Source organism: Nanorana parkeri, unplaced genomic scaffold (assembly GCF_000935625.1).
Source record: "Nanorana parkeri isolate BGI_ZX_2015 unplaced genomic scaffold, ASM93562v1 scaffold463, whole genome shotgun sequence".
Taxonomy (NCBI): Eukaryota; Metazoa; Chordata; class Amphibia; order Anura; family Dicroglossidae; genus Nanorana; species Nanorana parkeri.
The window spans coordinates 1,043,297-1,065,132 of record NW_017306731.1 but is presented as its reverse complement, the minus strand read 5'-3'; positions in this window follow the sequence as shown (position 1 = coordinate 1,065,132).

Here is a 21,836-nt window from a genome sequence, read left to right as displayed (position 1 = left end):
CCCCACACACACACACACACAAAAACTCAACTCTTTTGTTTTCCATTGACCAAAAAGTGGCAACCCTATGACAAGCAGACAGTGGCCCTCATTCCTGTTTCCCCGGCCACTCTACATGTGTATGTGCAGGCATGTTTTAACCTCAGACATCCACTTATGTTTAAACTTATGGGAATAGGTAGGGCTATGCATTTAGAAGGCCTATAAGCCTCAGCTCAGGTGAAGGATACTTGTGCATCTTAACCTTGGGTGCTGAAGGCCATTGTCCTTGCATTAGTTATTTGACCTGACCAAACAATGTAATGGTTTGCGCTACTGAAGACAGTACTTATAACAGCACTTTTATTAGTTGATTGACAACTTTACATTTCCTAGGATTGTACATATTTCCAGCAACCAGATTTAGTAAAATAATGAATTTGGTTGAATCTCGGCAGGCATCGCTTGATTTAGTTGTGGTGCAGAAATGGCGCCCATTTAGCCCCAGAATATGATCAGGAAATGATGGCACACGGCCAAAACCTGCCAAGATAAATGTATCCCTCTACATGATCTTATCTACTCCTAAGAGTCAAACCTGAAAAAGAAACTGTTCCTGATTGTTTGAGCCAAAGATAAGGTCTCCAAATGAGAAAACAACTCACAGTGTGACGTCCTTATATGACTGATGGTACGAGATATGTTTCAGAATACTGCAGATTTCACATTACACAATATAAACTCTGTTAAGTATCATTATTAAGACATTTTAGAACCTCAAATTGGCAGAAAAATTGTGTTGGACAAGAGCTGTTCTTGTGTTCTTTTTCCCCTTATTTGCATAATGATGTATGGGCTCCTAGCACAAATAGCCAGGCTGGAGCCATCCATCATTTGAGATATGTCAGGGCCTCCTGGTGGGATGCAAGCAACAGTTACTGCAGCTCTTATCAGCCATGTAAAATGCTGTTTTAAAGTTGTCTATGTAAGGCATAGCTTGTACACTGGTAATATTTGCTGATGGCTGAATATATAGAGGAAGTGCATGATATTTAATAACTGTAAATGTATTTGGAACATAACATTGGGGGGTCTTTACTAAAGGTATAATATTTTCCCCCCATTATTTGGGATGGAATTGCGGAATATGTTTTTAGCAGATTCTTGACCAAGCTGTGTTGCAATGGCTGGAGACTTTTAAGACTGGTTGCATAAAAATGACCGAAACTTGAGCAGAGAAAACGGTTCCGATGCATATTTAAACTTTGTATTTAGTTGCCTGGAGCAAAGCTTAAAAGGGGATCTGTACGTAAATGATAACTTAAAGCTATGTTAATGCTTTGATTCATAAATTAAAGTGACACTAAACTCAGCAGTTAATGTTAAAAATACATTCAAGTATCTTAACGATTAACAAAAATGTATCTTATTTGTGTATCACTCGGCTTTAGATACTCAAATAAACTCTGAATTGGTGCGGACACTGTCCTTTCTTCTGGAGGGTGGCTACTTTTGTTCCCCATGGTCCCTGTGTATGTTGTAAAGTAGCCACTGCTCCAAGCTCCCTCCTGTGATAGACTACAATCTCAATACAAAACATGAGTTTATAGTTCATCACAGGAACGAACTTTGAGCGGTGACTACTTTACAACACACACAGAGACCAAAAGTAGCCACCCTCCAGAAAGAAGGACAGTGTCCGCACCAATTCAGAGATGATTTGAGGTGATGCACAAACCTATATTTTGTTAATAGCTAAGATACTTGAATGCATTTTTAAGATTTAACTCTCGAGTTTAGTGTCACTTTAAGAGTTATAGGCTCAAATGCATACCTCTGAGGCAGGAAGTGCTGCTTTGCGATCCTTCCTGTGTCTGTCATTTGACCAAAAGTCTAAACATTTAGTCATGTGATTGTTGCTGAAGGTTATAACAGGGGGGCCCCCCCCCCCCACACCATCAATGGATCATTTTGAGTCAGGTGATATAGTAGAGAATGAAAGTCTTAACATCTGGATAAAATACCCATTTGCCAAGATGCTAATGGTAGAACTTGTGACGATGATGGGGGATTTGAGTCTAAATATTGCAGAATAGAATTTGTTTGTTTCCCAGTCAGAGCACCTGCAGGTCTTCATTAGAATTTGACAGGTCCCTCCACATTCCACAGAAGAGATGCTCGATGGCTGTGATGTTTTATTGCCCAGTCCGAGTGAAATTCCAAAATATCTATCTATGCCTTTTATGGTGGTCGTTAGTTAAAGGCATGGCACCAAACATTCATATATTTGCAAGTGGACAATTTATATCAACACGTAGGTCCGGGAGATGCGGTGACCCCGGTGATCTCCGCATTCTCTCTAAAGTCATAAAACCTGAGTTGGAAAATCAAGTTATATTTTATTAATTTGAAGTTGGGCGGGGATAGGTAAACTAAAGGTTCATCCTCCGCCTGCTTTCCCACTCCAGCCCTGCCTAGGGGACGGCTCCGAGACACCCTCCAAAAGGGGCTTATAAAATACTCTGTGTTGGCAACTAGAGTGGCTCTTGTTTTAAACATCATCAAGGAACTAGAAGTCTGAACATCGCAGAAGAGTTCCCTTTTAATCTTTGGACATTATCTGCTGGAAGCCTGCTTGAAGAAGAGCCCTGCAGACTTCCACTTTGCTTCTTGAACTCTGAACTCTGTCAGAACTCTCAATTCCAGGACTGTTGAGTATTCTTCTTTTATTCCCTTTTATTTTGCTGTTGTATATATATTGTCTCTTTTATTAAATCTTTTTCTGTATATTTTCTGCACCGTTTCTTTTATTAAAGGACGATCTTAAAATCTCTAAGCTTATCTCTACGCTCTAAATACGAACTTAAAGTATCCTTGCTCTTTGAAGAGTGCTACATATTCCTGTCTGAGAGGACAGCGGCATCACAGGCATTCTTTAAGTGTTTTGAATAGTTGCTGGGCACGGTTTGTATTCCGAAAAAAAATACATGGTGGCAGTGGAAGTTTGTGGGTAAAGGGTTAACTGCGGAGTTAACCAACCCTGGTGGCGATCGCTCTCAGTCTGCTGGCCTGAGATTGTGTCCTGCGAGCTGGGAAATCTCTGCGCAGGGTGAGACTGAGAGTTCTATCGCCACGTCCTTGTGACGCCCACGCTCGGTTCAGACTTGTGTATGGTCACGTGGAATTGACGTACATCGGGTCTGGGCCGGGCGTACGTCACAGAACTAAGAGGCAGTAGATCGTCTATAACAATGCTTCAAACATAGATGAAAATCCAAAACCAATGTGTAAAAGAAAGTTTGATAGCACAACATTTATAGTTTCAATGCCAAAGATCAGTAAAAAGACAAGACTGGTGACCCTGAAATTGCAGGATGAGTGATGGGCCTGTTTTGTATTCCTAGAGCATTACTCAAATAAGAGAATCTGTTGGCCAGCAGTAATTGTCACCTCTCTGATCATATATTTTCATTAGACATTACTGTCACTTGATGGCACGTTGCCCAGTCTATCAGCTAGACACTCTCTGATGTGTTTCACTCTGACCTCCTCCTGTGGAGGTCCCTTTATTGTAGGAGCAGACAAACATTACAGGTGGCGTCTCTTAACTCTTGTCTACACAGATGTAAATATTTAATAGATCAACTTCTTGTGTAAAAACAAGGAATGTGGGTGGACTATATAATTTTCTCCACTGCAAAGACAGAAGCGGAGTAGCTGTGTACTTTTTTCTATCTAGATGTGTGTTTTTGCAGTGGCAAACAAATGTGAGTGTACTGTATAAGCTTGGACCTTCTGGAAGAGCCCCTGATCATTGTATCAGGTCCCAGGCAGGGCATTCTTTTTCTTCTCCAGGGGAAATAAAAATCCCTTGCAGTGTTACTACCCCAGCACTGCATGGGTTAAATGCTCCTTTAGGTCTAGGGTACCTGAAAAAAGGACTTTTACTTCCCTGCTCCCACAAGCTCCATCCAGTACCAGCACATGCAGCCTCCCCCCTAGGCTCCGGTGGTCAGAGGCTCACTAACGGCATCAAATACAATGCTGGGCCCATAGCCTTGCATTATACATGAGGATGCTAAGGGACATTCCACCAGCATCCCCCAAATGTAGGGGAGACGGGGCAGTGGGGGGGTCAGGTATGTAAAACTGCTTTACCCAGGTACACTAGACCTAAGTGAGCATTTAAACTTTGCAGTGCTGGGGAAAGGGAGACTTATTGTAAAAAAAAATATGGGGGGAGGGGCTGGAGCTTTTAGCCATAATGTGTTAGTATGCACAGCAAATTAGCACATTTTGGCAGATTTACCTGCCAAACCGATCCCCTCCAGCACTGCACTCCCTCATCAGTGCGTCCATCTTTGCCCAATCTTCTTCTGGGTTTGAGTCTTCGGTCTCTCGATTGGCTGGGCCCCGGTGACACAACTCCTGCTCATGCGCACGGGAGATACGACATCTCGGCATGCTGGGATTGTGCACACAGACAGAGTGGTAAAGTGCACTTATCCTTTTTGCCCCCTCTCCTGACCTAATAGATCCCACCCTTCCACTCCATATATGCAAACTTGCCCATGGCATCCTGTGTTTGTTGACAAGTCTTCTCTCTCTTGGCCGCACCTGTACTGTAGAGCCCCAATAAAGTCTATGAGGCTTGTCTCCCGGTTGTGAGATGGAGGGAGATGAGCCCCACAGATGTCAGCGGGGCTCTACTCCATAGGCGTGGCCAGTAGAGAGGGAGGGCTTGCAGCGTGGAATGTGAACAATCCCCTAAAGGCTGTGGGTGTCAAATCTTGGTAAGTATACATCTGTGGATGGGAAGGGTGGGGTCTGTTGGGTCAGGGGAGGAGGGCAAAAGTATAAGTGCACATATCCTTAGTGTTTTAAAGTGCACCTATCCTTTAATAGCTGGAAACCTATAGATTGTCAATAATCTAAGCAAGTTATCGTTGTTTCCATTGGGAAAATTCCCCTCACACCTATTGCAGTGACAGCTGTCAAGTTTTGAAGGTCACCTCATTTTGTCTTATAACTACTATCAATGAATCAGTTGCAGAACAGAAGATGTCATTAATGCATATATGCACTTAGCACCTGCTGTATTGCAGGCACAAACATGTGCATCCATGTATTTGAAATTTGCATCTTATACCATTAGCAACAGTACAAAAGATGAAAGAAATGAATTCTCTGATGCTCATGGATAGCACAGACTTTAAAAAAAAATGTAAGACATTATTAAAACATAATTACTTTTGCCTTCTGTACACCTGATGAAGGGACCAGTACCCAAACCTTGCTGTGGACAATAATGATAATACAAATGTAAATTTGTGTGCTGCTGTCTTTATCGCAGTTAATCATCTTCTGTCATTGCCCTTTTTCTTAATTATGAATCACCAGAGGAGGGGGGGGGGGTTAAATAAGTCTGGTAAAATTGCAGTTAAAAGTACTTGGGGGTGACCCTTGTAGCTCTGAATGGTGTTCTAGTTATCAGATGATGGCCTTTAATGATGATGAGCTTTAAAAAATAGGATTCAAAATTAATAGGGGTTGCCTTCTTTATGCTTTGCAGGTGATGAGTGAAGCCTTTAGACACCTGTCCAACCTGCCTAGATAGTTCATCCATTTATGATTTTATACAGGTTGAGCTAAATTACAGTACCATACCTTTAAAGTCATAAGTTGCTATAACAGATTAAACATCTTGCCGTTTTCTATATTTTTATGTGCTTTGTGGAAACAGCTGTACTTGAAGGTGACGGTGAAGTGTTTGGAAATGGCTGCACATACAGAAACATGTTGCTTTGCATTCTTCCTATACTGACTTTGCCTGGGGCCCAACCTGTCTTAGTACATCTGTTATCCTGTGCATCCTTATAACCTCCTCAAGTTTAGGACTGTACATGTGTATCTGTACAGGATTCTAAAATGTTCCAGATCAAAAACAAAAATGATGTATAGTATTCAGTACAATTACAAACATGTTTTTTTACCTAGTCCTTAAAGAGACCCTATAAAAATCAAGCAAATCAAACCGCACTTCTATAACACTAATCACCTCCTCTTAGCTGCTGTAAAACCACTATACATACATTATCTTGCCAAAAGTATTGGGACGCCTGCCCTTACACGCACATGAACTTTAATGGCATCCCAGTCTTAATCCGTAGGGTTCAATGTTGAGTTGGCCCACCCTTTGACGCTATAACAGCTTTGACTCTTCTGGGAAGACTGTCCACAAGGTTTAGGAGTGTGTCTATGAGAATGTTTGACCATTCTTCCAGAAGCGCATTTGTGAGGTCAAGTACTGATGTTGGACGAGAAAGCCGGGCTCGCAGTCTCCGTTCTAATTCATCCCATGCCTAGGTGCTTGATTTTATACACCTGTGGCCATGGAGGTGATTGGAAAACCTGAATCCAATGATTTGGAGGGGTGTCCCAAAACTTTTGGCAATATAATGTATGTAACTTGCATTGCACTTAATAATATCTAATATCTTAATAATATCTAAACTTGAAAACAGATAATTAGTATAAACAGTGTATAACCAGAAATAAATCTCCCCACCAGGGACGTGCGGTCAGGGGAGGCAGGTGAGGCAGAGCCTCGCCTAGTATTATGGAGGAAAAAGGTGTCAGTTTCAAGTCTGAAGCTGACAACTTTTTCTCCATTCAGATCGGCTTGTTACAGGTTACAGAGCAGGGAAAGCCTCCCCGCTGTGTAACCTGTCATGGACGGAGCACGGCCTGTTAATTACAGGCAGTGCTGCATCCGACTTTTGACAGGTAGGTACGTTACACAGCAGCGGGCTTCCCCACTGCTCGTGTAACCTAACTTGGTGAGGCAAGAGCTGTCACAGCCTCTGCTCTGTGTTAGAGGAGTGAGCAAAAAAACAAAACAGGTTCCTCCCTTCCTCCTCCCCACACAGCTTGGTTACCGAGCTGGGGGTTCGTCTGGACGGGGTGGAGCTTCAGTGGGACAGGGTGGGGCTTCGGCATGCTGGGGGCGGGCCTCACCCAGCACAGAAGGCGCAGCACGTCACTGCTCCCCACATACATTCAATTTATACTGTGCACATTCTTGTGATCATAATAATAATTACAGCAACAAAGTGATTACCACAATCCTGTGATCATTCATGAAACCGCACAACAACTCCTTATTTATAACTTCTATACAGTCTTTATTACATCCAAGAGGTGTGATCAAATACACCTCCGTGTGTATACACCAAAGTCAACCTGTGCCGCCCCAATAGGGGCATAGAATATGAGATGCATAGCCTCAGTTAATATTAGCATTGTTATATAGGTTAGAACTTATATAGTGTGATTTGCCTAACTATTTTCTCATAGCTAAATTCATGTGTTATCCTATGCTGCCATCTAGTGGCCTTTTGTTGTAATGTACATGTTTTTCTGTGATTCTTTGTGATGTCTACGATGTATTTCCTCTCTGTATGTAGCCCCACCCTTCTTCCTGTGTGCAGTACTTCCTGTGTCATGGCCACAGTTGAAAGCCACATGTAACAAGGACACACAGGTAATCTGCACAGTACGGAGGAAAGGCATAATTTTCTGACCGCACAATACTATAACCGTTCAACTGCTGTTCCTATCATCTGCTGTAACCTGATGTAAAGAATAAACACCTCTTTTGAATGAATCGGTATTGACGAGTTCAGCTATCTGACGAGGATTGTCCGCAGTGAGTATATCTGCTTATACAGGCCAGGCATAGAGGTCTCAGCAAGGGATATATTTCGCTATCACAACGATCGGAGTCAGAATACAACCTACTTGCCTCCGCAGTTCCCACGTGCTCAAAAACATATATCCGCACTCACCAACTTTTCATGGCCATCTTTTTACAAATAAGCCACATACTCTTGCCAAAAGTTTATATTTACCTGCACTCAGGACATCCTTTCCTACTTTCTCATGCCTCTAAAATCAATCCGCTGGTAACGATTGTGTTCCTATACATGTCCTCGTGGTGCCAGCGTGTGCTCTGCCCCCCACGCGTTTCATCGCTCTGACATCCTCGTGGAATTCCTATGTAAGTGCGATTTTATGCTTTATGAATAATAGTGATTTTAATACTACACTTTTTTGAGTTATGGAGTAACATTGACCATAAGAAGGAGGAGCTGTTTAATTTGTGTACATAAAGGACTCTACCCCATTGTGGATACCAGAGGTCCTAAGTGAAGGAGATAAACTTTTGGCAAGCATATGTGGCTTATCTGTAAAAAGATGGCCATGAAAAGTTGGCTCTAGTGGCTGGCTGTGGGCAGGCCTCAAGTGTACTATCACATCAGAACATGCTGATGTAAAACACTGATCTGAAACTACATTTCACAGCAGTGAAAGCTATTTAATTACTGCTGTGGTTAAAATATGTAGGGTCATAACCACAGAATACCCAGACAGTATGATAACACAACTGTCTATAGTTTAGAAAACCACAGGCATGGTTTCATAACTGCCTAGAGTCCCAGGAAGTTGTTGGATAGGACTGGGTGTCATTTAACCAGAAAATGGCACCTAATAGACAAGCAGGCCATCCAAAGCTTAAAGGGTTTCTAAACCCTCAGCTTTTTTTGCATATATCTACTGCTGCTTTAACAGTGGTTTAAACTTACCTGTGTCTTCCCCGCGCGCTCCCATCCGGGCGCATGCGCAGCTCACATATTCAGCCCGGAAGCGAGGAGAGACGCAAGGTAAGTCTATGGACGCGTGCACCCGCATGCAGGCACCGTGGGACAGGAAGAGTCAGAGCTGGATCGGAGACTCGCCGCAGCACTGGAGAGAAGACTAAAAACATCAGGAAAGAAGAAGATTGGATTTAGAGACATCATTTAAGGTAAGTGCTTTCACTAATGTTGAATGATGGGGAAAAAAAGTTGGCTTTAATGTCACTTTAATATATGCTCATAGCCAGTGAGTATATAAAAAAAAGAAAATGGCGTTAAATTTTGAAGGATTATTCCTTTTTAAATAATCATCATATCGGTCATTACGAATCTCTTCACATTGGAACATCTTTCTGAACAAAAAATAGCATTTCCAACAAATGTTTTTGCAATTTTACTAGATTTTTTAAATCTAATTAAGTACATTATTTTAAAAAAAATTGGTTGGTATAGTGCTTGTATATCAGATCTGCGTAAATCAGCCAGATTTAAAATGTTGAACTTTCATATAATCTAAGTACTGAAGCCAAATCTTTTTTTTTTTTTTTTTAGTCCTCTTTTGGGTGACCAAAAGTCAGCATCTAGTAGGCTACTGCCTGATATATACTGACAGTGTAGAGCCGTGCTGCAGCCACAAAAGATCCCAACTGTATTGTTGGGATCCACTCAGGTGCCTGATTGACAACTGGCTTTGCCTCTCTAGAGCCAGTGCCAGCTGTTCCCCCCCCCTCACCTATCTGTCCCCCCCATCTGTCTCCCCAATAAGTCCTGGAGGAACATAGAGGGGGAGGGGGAATACCTGTGTGGGTTATCACTTCTGCAGGGAGGAGCTCAGTGATCAGTGGTTCACGATCACTCAGGTCTCGATCTATAGAGCCAGCATGTGACACCCAGGGCCGGATTTGCTCTCCCTGCCGCCCCAAGGCCAGGTTCCGCAATGCACCCCCTCCCCGCCAACCGAACCCCTCCCCCCAAATCAATGGAGAATGGCAACCGGATGGCAGGGGCGGCAGGGTTAGTTCTAATTTTCTTTGTTTCTTTATTTTTTCTTACTTTTTTATCACTTTTTTATTTTTAGATTTTCCTTTACTTTTTTAAAAATAATTTTCTATCTTATTATTGTTTATTTTTTATTATTTTTTTATACATTTTTTTTCCACTTAACTTTATTGCTATCACAGAGGAGAAAACAATCCCCTGTGTGATAGCAATTGGTGGTAACAGGTTCTCTTTATTGACCCTGTCACCTCCAATACAGGAGTTCTAGCACAGCACTGTGCTAGAACTCCTGTCACAGCTGAGATGGGAAGAGCACTGCTCTCCCCTCTCACTGTGTACATCGGCAGCAGGGACAGGAGACGGACGGACTCCTGAAGACAGAGCCAGCAGAGAGAGGTATGTGGGGGGGGGCGGGGGGAGGACGGACGTCAGCACATATTTTACAAGTGAATGCGGCGACATCGCCGCAATCACTTGTTAACGAGCGAGCGGATTCCCCACACTACATTTTGTCCTTGCTTTCAAAGGGTTGAATTTTTCTAACTTTGCTCTTCTGCCATGTTTAACAGTTAATTATTGTGATATATGTGTTTCTTGAGCATGTTAAGATACATCTAAGATGTTAAATTGAACAAAGCTATAATTGTTGCTTCTGTGTATCCTGCTTCTGGGGTCTCACATGGCAATCATGGTATGTTCAGCAGCTTTGTGTATGAGTCCATGGGAATAGCCTTAAGAGAGTTGTGAAGGAACAGTAAAACCTTGCTTAAGTACTTGGTTTAACATCTTGTTTGGGTAGAACAAAGGATAGCATAGCACATTTGTAGCTGGAACATGAGCTGGTGGTAAATTCTTTTTCACCTTGCTGAACTCCAATCAGTTCCCACTGGGACATTACCTGCATTGTTATTTTTCCATTATGGGACACAGACTAGTAGGATAATTGGCTTATGATCAGTCTGGCTTGTCCGTGTATGGGTTGTTAGAAGAAAGAGATTGAGACTCTTTAGGATAGTGACTTTTTTGAATGGTTCTCATTTTACAATAAAGTTTTTTTATGTTGTACTGGTGCTTTTTTAATGTTAGAAATACATTGTGTGATTATTACAAATTGTATTGAAAAAATGTTAAAAGAAAACTAATAGCTTTACATATGATTAGTCTCTAGCTCTGGAGCTGGCTCCATTACCCGGAGCTGGGGCGGAGCTAATCACATTTTTTACAAGAGTTCCTGAGCGGGAGTGGAACCAGAGCAGAGTTTCTCGAACAAGAGCAGAGTTAAAATTAGAATGGACCTGAGGTCTGAGGTTTGGAGCTTAAACTCCCATTGTGCAACTGCTCTTTTTAGTGCTACTTCGCATTAGCGTCATACATTTAAAATAAAATAGGGCAATATCTAAGTCATTTTGTAGAAGTAAAGCAAATGTCTGATTAGTGGCATAAGATATTACTTAAATAGACGTTTGTGGATCTATTTTAGTGTATGTCTCCCGACATGCCTTGATGTTAATCTGTTACATTTGTTTTTTTTATCATTCTACTATGTTCATGTATGCAATGCCTGAAAAGGGAAAAGGTAAATAGATGTGTCATGGAGCTTTCAAATATATAAGAATATCTATTGAGTTGTATTTCCATTTTTGTAGATAGTACTACCATGTTTCCCCCGAAAATAAGACACTGTCTTATATTTTTTTGGCTCAAAAAAAACACACTAGGCCTTATTTTCGGGGTAGGTCTTATTTTTTTTTTTTTGAATGTTCAACAATCCAAAGTTAACGCAAATCCAAATGAAATAATCCAAAATGGCAAAGTTAAGAATATGGTGATCAGGGCAATCAGGGGTGCCCTTTACAAGACCAATTTGGTAACCAATGGCTGGCCAGAATGAGCGAAATGCGCTTTCACTATCGATTCCTTACAGGCAGAGTGCATTTGGTATCATTCCACCTGTGACAGGAGCCGGCGCTATAGAGGAAGCATCGACTTATGCGGCTCTGCTCCATCCGCTGCCGCCTCGCTTCCTCTAGCGCTGGCTTCGTTGGCACCGCTAATTCTCTCCCGCGGCTCTTCAATTCCCCCCAATATTTTAGCAACTCCCAAAAATAGTACTAGGTCTTATTTTCGGGGTAGGTCTTATTTTCAGGGAAACAGGGTATCTAGGAAAATACATTGCATTCATTAAAGTCAACACCAACCAAAACTTTTTTTTTAAGTATCTGTATCTTCCTACGCCAAAATCAGCTGCTCCGCTCATTTCCACAAATTGAAATTCTTCAGAATTCAGGCAAGAGCTCTGGCTAATTCAAACAATAACCTGAGCCTTTGGCAGCTCCTTCTGGTTCCAGCAATGACTTGCTGGTGAATTGATGGGCGAGGAAGAAAGAGCTGTAGAGGAGGAGACAGCTTAGGGGAGGGCTCTGCTCTTTCCACTCATCCTAAACTTTAGAGCTGACCTGTGACAGCTTCTTTGTTCAATTGATCGAGAAGTGAGTAGAAATATGCAGCTGATCTGCTCACTTCCCGATCATCTCTCTGCAGTGAGCGGTGACTGTCAGTCACCACTCCCAGCAGGGATTCCCCCCTCCCCTCTCCTCCAGTGCTGAGAGTCAGAACGAATGGTGGAGAGGGCGGGCACTGATGGCTCAGCCTCTAGATAGGCTGAGCCAGCTGTCACTCACACAGCTGGGTGTATCTCGACAGTATTGACGGGATCCGTCCCGGCTGCGGCGCTCTCAGTATATTGTGGGCAATACCCTGCTATATATAAGCTTTGGGTCACGAGAGGATGTTAGTATATGTCCTCCCGTGACCCTAAAGAGTACTATGGGGTAAAACACTTTCCCCATATTTCTCTTTTAAGGAAAGTAGGACAGAGCCAGACAGGGCTCCAGTTATTGTTACTGATATTGTCATTGCCGGTATATTATTTGGAGTGGCCATTTGTTGCCCATATATTTAAACAATTGCCCACTTGTAGCCTTCATATTGCCACAACTAAATGTGTGATGTCTAAGCATTGTCATTCTTGCCCATGTATTGTAATGCTTGCCCTTCTGTTATTCATGTATTGTCAACATCAAACCACCCCCCTAATATTTTTCACTGCCACCATTTCACTAAGTCTGCCACTAATATACCCACATTCACACCAGTATTGGCCCCTTTTACTGGAATCTTCCATCATAAGAGCAAACAACAACATTAAATAATGAAAGTAGGTGGGAGATTGGATTGTTGCTTTTTCGATAATGTACATGAAATGGGGGTGGGGGTGCTAACGGTCCTCTTTTTCTGGATATGCAACTGTTACACTGCACGGGTGCAGTTTTCGTTATATTTTGTTGTATATTGAATTGTGTGGGTTTTGCACAATCTTCTTGGATTATCTACTTTGGATGAATGTTCTAGTCTCTGTACACTACTCCTTTCTGAGTGCTCTGTTCTCAACCTCTCCTTTCTGAGTGCTCTGGCTAGAATTCTACCAGGTTTGTTACCAAATTCATACCGCATCCTGCGACTCTTGCCCTTTTGGGCTTTTATCTTGTTTAACAAGAGAGAATTAAGGCATTGCCTAAGAATCTTCAGATTCAGTGCTAGGGATTGAGATACAGATTGCTTGTGCTGCTCAAGACACCCTACCTGTTGCAGAAGATAGGAGATCTCTGCCACCCTTTTCCTCTTAAATCTGGCCCCTTGTTTGATTAGAGAACCATGTAGGACACACTTATGCTCCTCCCAAACCACTAGTGGACGAGCAGACGGATCCTGGTTGCCTTTGAACAAATGAGTGAGATCCTGAGCCAGGGACTCCCTGACTCCAGGGTCCTGAATCAGAGATTCATTGGGTCTCTAATACCATGCTGTCTGCGTGGTATAACCTATGACAAGAGCAAGAGAAACTGGAGCTTGGTCTGAAATGGTAAATACATCAATAGTAGCCAAGCAAGCCTGGGAGAAGGAGCATTGTCCTGCAAAGAGAATAGTTCAGATGAGCATAAGAGTCACAAGGGGCTGAGTAATGTAATTCCTCAGATCTGGGTGGAGAATCCCATGAAACACATCCAGCAAAAAGAGTACAGGGCCACATTCAGGTTTCCCCTAGTATCTAGATTACCTCTCTACAAATTCCACCAGTCTGAACAAAAATGCCTCCAGGGTCGAAATTTAGTTTGAGTTTGGCAACATAAACCTAGTGAAGGGTGCGGTAGAGAAGAATACTCACTCCTTTAGATTTAGAGCCATTGTTGGTACCATTGAAGACAATGGGATATCCATGGTTTTTCAATCGAAGCATCTCCGTCTATAAATGTGCTTCCTGTAAAAAACTTACCTGGGATTTCAATCTCCACAAGTTTCTCAGCAGTCTTGACCCCTTCTTTAGTATGTTAACTGATAATATTCCAAGAGATTAACATGGCAGGGGAGGTAGGTCTTGGATTGGAAAGCATAGTAGAAGTGTAGGGAGGAAATGGATAAGACAGGGAACACCAAAGAGGGCTGAAGCAAAAAACAAAAATGGGGAAATAAACTGAAAAGATAAGCAGCAAAGAGGAGAAAAAAGAAAAACACATAGAGAGGAAAGAGCAAGAGCTCTCCCCTACTAGAAAAGACAGAACAAAGGCAGGTACAAAGATAACTATAAAAGCTTAACTGTCAGCTTCTTATGTCCACCAAGACCCAAATTAAGAGAAGATAACGTCCTACGTAGAAGCAAAGTTAGCCAAACAGCACCTGAAGGGAGGTGCGCCTGTCCACGGTGGCTTACATAATGAACAGAACGAATCAGTACTATAAAAAATCAAACATTAATATCCATAATACAACAATACAAATGGAAGGAAAACATAACCTGTGCCCGGCAGTAAGCAGATAACTCCCATCCCCATAGGGAGGACTGTTTTTTGAGAAATAGTACATGGATCTCGAAAAGAGAGTCACACAAAGTCTTAAATAAAACAAAACATTTCCCTCAGACCTAAAAAAAGGGAGAAATAACCTTTCCCACCCAGGACCAAACATTACCCATCAAAAAGACATCCGGGCAAAGGCACCACAGTTCGAGTAGACTGTGAGAGATCATGTGACTCCTATTTCACAGAACAGTTTTTTGAGCCTATCGTAGAAAAAGTCTGCTAGTGCTTGCAAGTGGCCAATATAACCAAATAATTAACCAATCACACTGATAATCCAGTAGCAGACGGGTAAAACTAGAATGGTGCCCTGCAAAACTGAATACTGGGCAGTAGTCTACGTCTGGGTATCCAGGGGTCTGGGAGTATGTAATCTCTGCTCCATTGAATGTCACAGGACCCTTTTCTCATGCTTTCTGCATAATAGCCTCTTTGACCAGGAAATAATGCACTCTACAGAGTACATCCCGTGGTCGGTCGGGTACTGACGTGAAGGTCGACTGGGTCCTGTGAACTCTGTTGAGGACTATTTCAGGTGTGGCAGGTTGATCCATTTCTGTCACAGTAGCTTGCAGGTCTCCCACTGTCTCTGGAATGCTCCTGAGCTTCACATTATTACACCTACTGCAGTTTTCCAGGTCATTGTGCCACAAGTAAAGAAGGGAATGTTTTTCTATGCAGCTTGGTCTTCCAGCCTCTGAATGCAATCCTCTAGATCTGTCATGTGCGTTTCTATTGCAGTCGCTCTGACATCCAACTGGGAGACTCAGACACTCTGCTTAATCTCACCTAGTTCTAACTTGAGGGACGTCTCTATACAAGAGGCGAAGTTGCGGTTTGGGGAGTTTACTGAGCAGCGGGTGTATTGTCAAGTCAGCATAAGCAACTCCCACCAAGCACTGGCTAAACTGCCCCACTAAAAGGATGAGATTGTCTGGCTAAGAAAAGGCTGCAGGTGGATTAGGTGAGGAGCCACACCTGTTAAGACCGGAGTCTGAGCAAGGGCGGATCTCATTGTAAATACAATGTTAGTCCATCCGTTTACATCCAATTACCCCCGACTCCGTCAAGGTCCGGAAAACCAAACAGAACAGAGTTCTGTTGTGGCAGACCTGATTGTGACAGATCGGGGGTAATCTAATGTAGACATACACATGTCTGTTTACATCCAACTCTACATAGACCTGCTGAAGCACCTGTTGCAAATTTAGATTTTTAGATACATTCCCTTTACATGATTTTGATCATTTAGGAATTTTCTGATTACACCCAGCTATCCTCCTTTGTTGTAATAGATAACATTATCTCACAATTGAAGAATTTATGGGCAGCTTCAGTCAAATAGCTAAAAACGCACTTGAACAACAGTATTGCTGTTTCTATTATTATTATTATTATTATGAGTATTTATAGCGCCAACAATTTACCCAGAGCTTTACTTACTGCACATTCACATCAATCCCTGCCCTCAAGTAGCTTACAATTTAAGATCCAATTTAGGCAGGAGCCAATTGACTTTTCAGACTTTGGAGTGAGGGAGGAAACCAACGCAAGCAGAGGGAGAACATACAAACTCCTGACCAGGTTTTGAACCAGGGACCCCCAGTGCTACAAGACAGAAGTGCTACCCACTAAGCCTCTGTACTTTAGCTTAACATATCTCTGTAAAATATTTTTACATAGTTACATGCTTATTCTTCCATAATTTAGTAAATATAGGGATTTGAATGTGAGTCATTAGTAGTGATAACTGTGGACTTTCTTTAAGCTTGAATTCACATCTAAATTAGCATGTCAATTTTGGCTTTAGGCATTGCAAGATGAAATTAGAAAAAATCAAGTCATTTAAACCGCCCACAATAAGCACAGGTTTGTTTCTGCTCACCATTGTATCTCTGCTTCCTATAGGGCAGCATATAAAGCAGGTGTTTGTAATGCAAGTCTAATTTCAACCTTCACTTACGATGTATTCAGCAAAATGACAGATTTTAGCTAACTGAACTAGCTGAACTGAATGAAAAGAATATCACTTAAACAAATATACGAAATATTAAAACTGCATATTTATTTCATTTTTTTAAGTTAAGGGACTGTGTACTTACTATGCAGCCATCATGAATTTAGCTACATGTAGAGAACCCATGTTAAATTTTCATTAATGTGGACTAATGCCTTTTCAATCTGAGAGAAATTAAGTGCAGCGTAAAGCCCCCTGAAGCCAAGCAATGGCAAAATGGCCGATTCCACTTCCTATCATTTGCCAACACAGCCCACTTCACAGCACTTTAGTTTCCATGTATAGTAAAGTAAATTTCAATATTTAATGATGCAAAATGTATCCCTATTTAAAGCACATATAACATCAGTCTTTCTGTTAATATTGAAGTTGTTTCCTTTTTTTTTTTTTTAACTCCCCTAATTTTTATGTTCTTTGGGTCTTTCATCTTTTTTTGTCTACTGTGCTTTTCCGAAGTAGGTCATTCATCAAGGGATACAAAGTGATTAAGGAGTCAGTTACTCAGATTCTCGGTAACTTTCATTTGTGTTGAGTTAGTTTTGTGCTAGTTCATGCTTTTCTTTATCTACAGAAGCTCTTGGCACTTAAAAGCATAGTCCACATTTTGGGAAAAAATGAATACATTATATGCAGACATTGGTGACAGACAAAATGTGCATTTTAGATTGTAAGCCTTCACGGACAGGGCCCTCCTTACCATCTTGTCTTGATTTGTATTGTAATTGTAATGTCTTCCTTATATTGTAAAGTGCTGTGCAGACTGTTGGCGCTATATAAATCCTGTATAATAATTTTTTACATTGGAGTCTGCAAAGCTATGCAAGTGCAATCCTTGTGGGTGCAGTGCATGGGCTCCTGCAGCCCCATATGTGTATTAAAGTACAGACTTTCAGTTATGGGGCTGGAGGAAGTAAACAATGAACTACAAGAACACGGCACTGCACTTGAGATCTACAACTCTCTCTGTAGTGGTGGCACTTGTAGTCTTTCCATTCTCGGTTCCTGTGAATAGATTTATGAATGGATGACGTGGCTGTGTGGGCGGAGCCACACACAGTGGCAACAGATTAAAAAATACAGGATTTGAGGGTGTGGTGTTGGGGAATATATAACGTTTCATGTTGCATCCTAAATATGGGTGTCACTTGAAACATGGTCACAAAGCTGGACTATTCTTTTAATGAACTGAGCACCAACTGTATTTATAATGGCCACATAACATAATCTCATCACGATTTTAGTACTACTACAAATCTTATGGTATCAGTTACCGGTATATTATACTCATCCTACGGACGGGGCTGTCACTTACGCTGCTGGGCGGATCCAGAGCATCATTCAAACCAGCCGAAAATCGCAAGATTTTCGGCTGGTTTTCTAGCATGCTCCTTAGACAAAAGACGTGCGACCGTACAGAAACGGTTGCACGTCTTCATTCACACTGCACGATTCTTGTACGATCACGGGATTTCCAGCAATTCTCGTACGAGAATCGTGCAGTGTATGGGCACCTTAACAGAGCTGGTACCGGGATCATAGGACACAGGGACTCAGAACAAAGGGGCCAGCTACACAAGCAGAATGTCCTGGCAGCTACCAGCAGTCTGAGCATGATTTATTTAGGTAAGGGGAACAATCAGTGCAGAGGTGCCAGAGTTCCTTAGGTTAATCAGGTCAGAACAGGAACTAGTTTCATCAGATACTATTGTGTTGGATAGGGCTGATGGTATCTGCTAAGGCTTATAGGAAAAGTCCAGCGCTACACAAATACAGGCAGTACAAGTATTACTGTCTCCTTGTTGTCCTATAATCTTCTGTTAACTAAATTATTGAAGTAACTTCATAGACTGCTTACTTTTGAATGGACTTTGCTCAGCGTAGGCAGCTTACTCATAAGTCTCCTCGAAATGCCCTAAAGTTCCATTCCCTTTCCCCACTCTAACATGCTTATATTTATGCCAGGCAATAGTGGCACTTAGAATGCATTGTAGCTTCCTTATATTATTACATGTAAGGGTGCTTTCTACTTGCAGTTGTATAAATTCTTATTTTGAATTTTACAGCAGTGCAAGTATAAGGATAACAATTTATGTAAGATTCAGATTTTTATTTTTTAAATCACTCAAAAAGGTCCCAGAACTTGAGGGCCCATTCACACAGTAGTTTTGCGTTTAGCACACACCAGAGCGGTACCATGTTCTAGGTGTGTTGTTTTGCAATTCCTTTCAATCACACACCAACGCACTCGTGGTGGGTATACTCTGCAGTGTAGAACTGCAATACCTTGCATTGCAGTGTGGTGAAAAAGAAAAGTAGTGCATGCAAGACACGCCCACAGGGAGGTGTGTTGGGGTGCCATTGAAATGAAAGGCAATGGAACGTCCCTAGCACATGGTAACACACGGTAACATGTGATTAGTACAAAGCTCTAATGAAAATGGGCCCTAAAGGATTTGTCAAGTCATAATCAGAAAAAGGCTGAACTGAGTGCAATATGGGGTTTGCCATTGCTAACCTCCTTCTGGGAATGCTAGTTGTCTAGCTGGCTCTGGTATTAATACTTCCTTACACACTAACCTTGAAAAAGCAAAAGTCAAGAAAAGATCAAGAAAGAAGAAGACTTGTTTCAGGTCAGTAACTGAGTAAGTACTGAAACCATTGGATCAGCATGACAGTCAGGGAACTACTATTGTCAGAAGTAAAAAGGGTAGTCATGGCAGCCTCCAAACATCCTCATTATCGGGTTTGTTAAAAAAAATGATTATTCTTCGATTTTCTCAGGTTTTACCTTCACCCAACAGCTATGGGCTTTTGTAAACCTATGAGTAAAAATTTGAAAATAAAGATAACTGACTAGTAAAGGGAATTAAGGCAATAAAAAATGTATTTTTAATGCAATTTTATTTGCATTTTCTCTATTTAAAATAAAATGAGGGAAAGGAAGGGAAACAGATGGAGTCAAGACTTGGAAAACCAAGAAACATTTTCAAAATAACTGCCCTTTAGACCGATTAAGTATGCAAAGTACATTACCATATCACTACAAAAGACCTGTAGCTTAAGGTGTCACAAGAGTAATGATTCACAAGTCCAGTGTGCAAGGTTGCACAATGATCTTCATGGAAGAATCATCAAAAGGAAACCTTACCTACATTCTTATCTCACAAGTCAATGTCTGAAGCACACAACAGTTAGATGAGCCCCGCATGTTAGAAACAAGAAATAGTCTGATGAAACAAAAACTGAACTCTGTGACTGCAGTCATCAAAACAAAATTAAGAGAATAAAGGAGCATTTGTGGCAACCAGTGACTCAGGAAATAATATGACCGTAGAGGAATAAACTGTTTTTTACAAAGTATCAACAAATTGTAGAAGCTAACGTTACAAGTCTTTAAAGGAGAATTATGGGGTGAGTGCAAAACACTCATCCCTATAATTCAAGCCCACTTGTGACACTGAAGCTGCCACAAGTTGGCTCTATTATCAAGTGAACACACACCACCAATCACTGACTTCCCAATCTTCTCCCTGCAGAGAGCAGTGACTGTCAGTCTGCTCCCCCAGCAGAGATTCTCCACTGCCCTCTCCGTTTCTCCAGTGCTGGCTGGAAGAACAAATGGGGAGGGGGTGGGCACAGTTTTTTCTGCCTCCAGAGAGGCAGAGCCAGTTGTCAATCAGCCAGCGGGGTGGATCTCGTCAGTATTGTCGGGATCCGTCCCTGCTGTGGCGCACTCAGCATATAGCGAGCAATAGCCCACTATATACTGAGTTTTGGGTCACCGGAGGACACGTTTATGACCTCCCGTGACCCTGAGAACTATTGGCTAAAAAGGTTGCCCCATAGATCTCCTTTAAAGAAACTGAAGCAAAAAGTGGCAGGGCATTCTAACAAAACAAAGATCCAATGCAGATCTTCAAACATGCAGTGCAGGCAAGACAACTTTACAGTATAAAAGCATTTCCAGGAACAGTGAAAAAAATCCCTTTAGGTTGGGTTCAAGTAATAATTATCGACTGATGTCTGCTACAAGGGGTGTTACTAAATACTGACTTACAGTGCGCACAGACGTCTGTTCTTGTTTTGTATATTAAATTAAGTAAATAAATAGTAATTGTGCATTCACATCTGCATGAACTCGGCCTGCAGATGCCCATGTCCTCAAATTCTCTGGATTGAAGAGATAACCTTCCCAAAAAATGTCTTGCATGCTTCCTGGTTAGTTGGATGCCTGGTATCCCACTTTGTGCTGTGGTTTCTTCTGTCAGCCTCTGTAATCTGTAGTTATGTAGGGGTCAGTGGTAGAAATGAGACGTGTATCCAAACCTCTGTTTTTAACCTTAGTGTTAGACAGGTTTTTTACATGCTAGATGTGAGTGTGCCAGGAAAACTTTTTGCTGTTTTACTGTTTAAAGCCCATTCCATGTGCACCTTGCTGTAAAGCTGGTGACAAATTGATGAGTGCGTTTGTCATCTGTTTTGCTTGAGTGGTAGAAATAACACACAGCGTCACTCGCGAAAGTGTCATCCCCCTTGTGATAGCAATAAAGTTAAATAATACAAAAAACAACAAGTTTTTAAAATGAAAGGTTAATAAAAATAAATGTGAAAATGGGCAAACATTTTTTTAAGCAGGGTTGTGTGTAGACACTATGGAAACGATGATAGTGCCACACATCAGGTATCACTGCACACGCCAGAGTGAGATAAATTATTCTAGTGCCGTCATTCACTACTAACTCTAAATTTATGAGCTGTGAAAGCTTTTAAAGTGTCGCCTATGGACAATTTTGGGCGCTGTCGTTTTTCAGCATTCCACGCACGTGCACAGTTTTAATGCTTGATCTATTTGGCATCTATTTACTCACCACCTCATCTTTTATATTTTACAAAAAAAAATTTCTATACTGTGCACTAAAATTAATTTGAATATTCACTGTGGGGGTTTAAGCAATCTTCAGGCCTAAAATGTGCACTTTAAAACGTGTGCAAAAAAGGAAGTAAATTCCTCTGGCAGCAAAAGGTTTAAACATAGCTAAAGAGCCACTTTAAAGGAGAACTATGAGGTGAGTGCTTTTCACTCACCTCATAGTTTTAGCCGACCTGTGACAATGAGACTGTCACGGGTCGGCTCAGTAGATCGGGAGGTGAGCGAACACATACCGGCGTTCGCTCACCTCTCGATCCTGTCACGGCTCTCTGCTGTGACAGGGGAGGGGATGGATTCCCCCC